Raw genomic sequence first — 6,000 nt, 5'->3', positions numbered from 1 at the left:
AGGAATCAAATCCTCAAGGAAGAAGAAAGAGAGATCCACAAATGATGAAGAAGGTTCTTCCTCTAACTGCCTCTTGTCTGTTTGTCATTTTGATAATAAGTTTAGAGGTATTATGAAGGATTTCATCAACAAAAGAAATGATTTAAAATCTCAAATCATTTCCTCTTTAGAAAAGATAGCTCACTATGAACATATGTTGTCTCTAACAAGGAACACCTTGAGTGGACTAAAAAGAGAACTTAGTGAGTTAACTCATATTTCTGAAGATTTAGAGGAATTGAACGATACCATAATCAACAGGTTTTTCAATAATGAGAAGGAATTCTCTGTAGATGCCCTGAGAAAGCTCTGCGATATCTAGGAAACTTCTTATGAGAATTTATTCTTGTGTTTTAAGATGGATAACTAGGGTTTGGAATAGCCATTATTGTGAGTACACGTAGCTATTTCCAACGATTTTCATCTTGCAATATTTTTAGATTTATTTATTTAAATTCTAAAGTTTATTTGGAAGATGATTTTGCAGTATTGATCTTTATTGGTTTTATATATTGCAATTTTTTTATGGGATATGTATGTTTGCGTCCGTGAACTATGATTGTCCCATGTATGTCAGAAGTTAAGCTTATTATGTCATGAAATATAGAATGAATCTTTGAATATTCCCTGATCCACTTCTATGTGAAAGTATTATGCGGCTCCGTAAGTTCTCTTATGTTGAGCATTTCCGATTAAATTAATCATGGGTTTTCTTGTGGTTAATTTAATTGAGTTTCTGGATACAAATTCATGTTTTATGTAATTTGTTAACGTCCAAAGAAATCCTTCTTTTCTTGGAAAAGTAAGTTCGCTCTTGTTGTTCTTTCGGGAATGATATTTTATGCGGAAGAGTTCTTAATTAAACTTGAGCTTAATTGCCAAATCTTTGTGCGGAGTGCGGCTGTGGAATATTGTAGGAGTTTTGCTTGTATCTTTATAAACTCCTTGATGAATACACTAAGTTTCGCTATGTGAAATCATCGAAACAAAGTTGATATGTTTTATTTAAGTCATGAAGTATCTCTATGAGAATTTCATTATGATCCTACTAGTTTTCGTACCTTTGCCAATTTATATTTAAAAAAAGGGGGAGAATTAATGTGTAGTTCACACAACAAATACATATGGTTTACGGATTATTATGTAAGGGGGAGTGGTTTTCGTATGAGATGAAGTATTGACTAAGGGGGAGTGATACGTATCACCGTAGGATTGTTGTTAAAGTTGTGATACAAATGTATCACCATAGGATTGTTTTCAAAGTTGTGATACGATTGGACTTTGATGTTGTGTAATAATACTATGACACTGTATAACAATGATTGAGAGCTACTGTTATCTCATTGTTATAGCTACGAATCTTCAACAACTATGATGCTGAGTTGAACACGTTTAGAATAACTGGAGTACTCGGAAGTGACGAAGATTTCGAGTAATGTTGAAGAACCAAGGAAATCAAGCATTGGATGAGAAGCTACAAATTTTATTTATTTTGTAACCCATATGTATTGATAGTTTTGTCACTAAAATTGACAAATGGGGAGATTGTTAGAGCACTGCTCGGTCGAACTCGCAAGCGTTGCTATCTCAAGCTTGTTGTCAAGTTTAGTTTCCAAAACTATAAGTCTTGATTTCTAGTCTACGTATAGCTAAGTTTCGGATTAGGATAGAAAGTGTAGTTGAGCATTAGACTTCACAGCGTTCATCGATTGAAGACAAGAACTACTAAGGGGAGCTTGTGGAACTTCATCAACAAAAGGTATGTGGAGACTTGAACTCATTTATCACTCAGATGTCTATTTCTATTCTATCTCCTATTGAGACAAAAAGTCGTATAGCTATATAGACTTTACATTATACACATTTGATAATTCAAGCTGAGTTTAATTCGCTTACATGTGTTGGAAAGCTATCGCTTTAAACAAGTTCATCTTTTATTCTTGACGAAAATCAAAAGATGATCATATGAAAATCACCTGGTAACATCTTACATGATTTGTGTGAGACAGTAATTTGATGTAGACTCGGAATGTTTCGTATTGATCATTCGATCACTTGAAAATTGCATTGAAGCTAATAGTTTGTGTAAGACAGCTATTGTCGTCTTCCGAGGATGTTTCAATGATTGATTTTGGAGTTTACAAAAAATAACTATGATTGGATATAACGCAGTATGAGAACTTGTATGCTAACTGTTGTAAGTTATTCCAAGTCCGGGAACCATGGTATGCATACCTGTATGTGTACTGGTTGGTTTATGGAAGTCTGGGAACTTAGTATGCATATCGGTGTTGATGGTGGTTTTTAGTTCAGGGCTAAATTTGTAAAACCTCGCATTTAATAGGCCGTCACTCTGCAAAAAGATAGAGCCATGTAAAGTGATAAGTGTTCAACCTCTTCACTGGCGCATTTATTGAGCAACCCAATATTTTCTCATGAAATTTATCCAGAATGGTGCATGTAGCAACAATCCCAGATATTATGTAAATTTTGGCGCCTGTAGATAGGGGAAAACGATTTGCTGGTTTTTAAGGAATTGAGGAGACGAACGTACGGAGGAGACTCCTCGAACAAAGAAAAATGTTAAACCTCACACAGATGCACCGCTGCAAAAAGGGTGATTTAGATCGAGAGATCAATCTGTAGTACTCCGGCCTAAATCAAGACAATGACCGTTCCAGAGTAAATTCGGTCACAAGATAGGATGGGTTGATCTGTAGGAGGGAAGCTGGGAAATGTGTGGAATCAATGGTAATCAAAGATTGTGGGTGTGTGAATTCTGAATATGATAAGCTCTGAATGATTGAAATTGCTCAATTGAGAATAGTTGCTCAATTGATGAGTTGATGATCTCGTGTTGTCGATGAGACGTGAAATTGATGATACTGATAATGCTTCAATCATGATTCAGAGACTTATTTATATTGCTGGAATTTTAGAAACCATGATCCAATGAAGTGTGACCGTTAATGGAATCAAGGAGTGGGGAAGTGGAGAGCGTGTTTGAAACTAGTTTCTCAATGTATGGAGACTTGGTCGATTTTCCACCCACTACCTCGTGAATTCCTTCAACTGATTGCACGACTTGCTCACATTCCATCGTGTGTTTGAACACACGTGCCGTAGACCGCCAGACCAAAAACCTAAGTGATATCCCCCCAAGTGACACGATTGACGTCTCGTGGTTTGTTAGTCAATTGATGACTTCGTGGTTTGATAGGACGATGAGTCCATGTAGTCATTGAGTTGAACATGATGTTCTGAAACTCGTGAATTGAACATATCATGAGACAGAGGTATAGTTCTTACGATGAAGTGAGCAAGTATTGCTCATTCGGTGGATCGTTGAATATTGATTGTTGAACCAATATTCCTTGGTTTGAACAAACATTTATCATCTGAGCAAGTGTTTCTCATGTGATGAATTGTTGAATATTTGATCGTCTGAGCATGTGTTGCTCGTCTGATGGATTATTGGCAGCATACCAAAAATATTAATTAGAATACTGGTCGTTGAACCGAGCATAATTAATAAAATTAATGACCATGAGGTCGTCGTAAAATTATTAAGGTTGGAATCCGGAATGATGATCCTTGGATTCAGAAACCCTAATTTGATCAATTGATGATCAATTCATGGTTCGTCAGAAGTGTTCATATGCTTACGTGAGCAAATACGAAGAACTCCTGAAGAGTTGACGATTTGTTGGTGGAAGAATGATTAAATGCTGGCTTAATCATTTATATAGGTGAGAAAACCTGATTAATTATGACGAGGCGAGGGATCGACCATGGAGTCATGAAACCGGCCCTGGGTTGTCCCGTGACCTCCTGACGATCACTTCATGAAAATCCAAAGTGTTTGGGAGAGTTTTGGACCTAATACGAGCAATTGTGCAAATTAGGTCAAAACTTGTGAAAATTGATGGGACCGGCTTCCGTGAGCCAAAGAGACAATCTTGGTCGGTCAAGATAGCGTGATCGTTTCCCCAAGGCGTCCGCGTCTCAGTCCTGAGAATTTTGATATTTTCTGGCGTGCAATTGAGCATCCATTCGAGAAAATATGCCAAAATTAGGGTTTCGTGAGTTCAAGGAAGCAAAAAATATTAAAATAATAAAACAAGGGCGTGTGGGACCGTGGAAGGCATGGCCGGCCGGTTAGGGCCCGGTCCCACGAGTTTCCCTAATTTTTTTTAATGATTTTAGGTATTTTGATGATTTGAGGGAATTTTTCCTAATTTGAGAGAAATACCATGAAATCAAGGAATTTGATGAATTCAAGGAAAACTAATAATAAAATAATAAAACAAAGGGGCGTGTCGAACCGACTAGGGCATGGCCGGCCGGCCAAGGCCCGGTCCCACAAGTTTTCATAATTTATTTTATTTTATTATTATTTGATGATTTGTGCAAAAATACCATGAAATCAAGGAGTTTTTTCATGAAATTAGAGAAATAATAAAAAAATAATAAGGAACTGTGGGTGTGGGGCCGGTTGGGACCAAGGCATGGACGGTTGGCCAATGGTCATGCCCCACACTCTTTTCCTCAATTTTATATTATTTTTGTGGATTTATGGAAGTACCATGAAACCGAGCAGTTTCCTCCAGACGAAGGAGATTTGATAAAATGAGAGAATTTTCATCAAATCATGGAAAATAATAAAAATGCATTAAAAATATAAAACTGGCGTGGGATCGACCACGACACGGTCGGTCGGTCGTGTGTCCGTGCTCCCATCACACTGGTCAATATTTTTAATTATTTATTATTTCTATTTTGCATAGGTTCATCGTTTCGTTGTATTTTTGAAATACTCGTTCGTGCGCTGACTGTTAGTGTATCATCGTTGAATACACCTTCACCATTTGAATCGGGGCTTACTCAGAGGTAGCTCAGAAGCCCAATTGTTGATTATTTATTACTAATTGTGGAATTCAGTGGAGAATAATTCACAAAACTGAGTAATAAGATGTTTATTATTAATTCATAGGATCAACTGAGGATTCGACTACGAATTCAAAATATAAAATGAGCATTACCATTCAATGGGATCGTAGATTCGACCATAGAATCAGAGTAATTAAAGTTTATCTATTACCATTTATGAGTCCAGTTGTGGATTCGATCATGAAATCGGAGTAATGAGATAATATAGTTATTGTTATTCTATGAGATTAAGTTTTGGATTCGATCATAGAATCAGAACAATTGTTATTGTCATTCCATGGGACCAGTCGTGGATTCGACCATGGAATAAGAGCGATTGTAATTAGGAATAATTAACTTTGTGGCTCTATACTAGCAGAGAAAGCTGTCTAGGAGCATTATTTATCCTGATACGAGCTTGCCAGTAAGTCATATCCTTTATATAGTCAGGGTAACTTGTTGTTTGTTCCTGAAGACGTTATCGCTCTATACTAGCAGAGCAAGCTGTCTAGGAGCCGTCCATCTCGTGATGCTACATAGAAATAATCGCTGAAAGTATTCAGTATTCATGAGATATGTCGTTGTCCAGTAGTGAGACTACATACCTACATGTACTCTGAGAGAAGGTACTCTCCATTGAGAATTCGATGAGAGACCCGTGTCTCGATACTCACGTCTGATTGCTGAATCAGAGCTTCGTATAATTATGAGTTTATGAATTTAGCCTTTGTCGAAAATCCACCATCTACATTAAGTCCCCTGCTTACTGAGGAAAGCTGTGTTCCTCAGTCAGCATTAAATGGTGATTTTTCGGCCATAAATAATAATACCAGTAATTGAACTTAGTCGTAAGTTGAGACGTTACCGGATTTAAAGAGCATGAGAAAACCACGACTTGATGAAGGCTTCAATGTCATGATTGGAGCGTCTTTTGATGAACATAAATTAGTTTTGAACCGCTGGTTTGGAAGACGAGTCCGTGGTCGGTTAGGATTTGCGGATCGGGCCCAATAAGGAAATCCTTAGAAAATT

The sequence above is a fragment of the Papaver somniferum genome, chromosome 1 (assembly GCF_003573695.1).
Source record: "Papaver somniferum cultivar HN1 chromosome 1, ASM357369v1, whole genome shotgun sequence".
Taxonomy (NCBI): domain Eukaryota; kingdom Viridiplantae; phylum Streptophyta; class Magnoliopsida; order Ranunculales; family Papaveraceae; genus Papaver; species Papaver somniferum.
Note: the sequence above shows the minus strand (reverse complement) of the source record.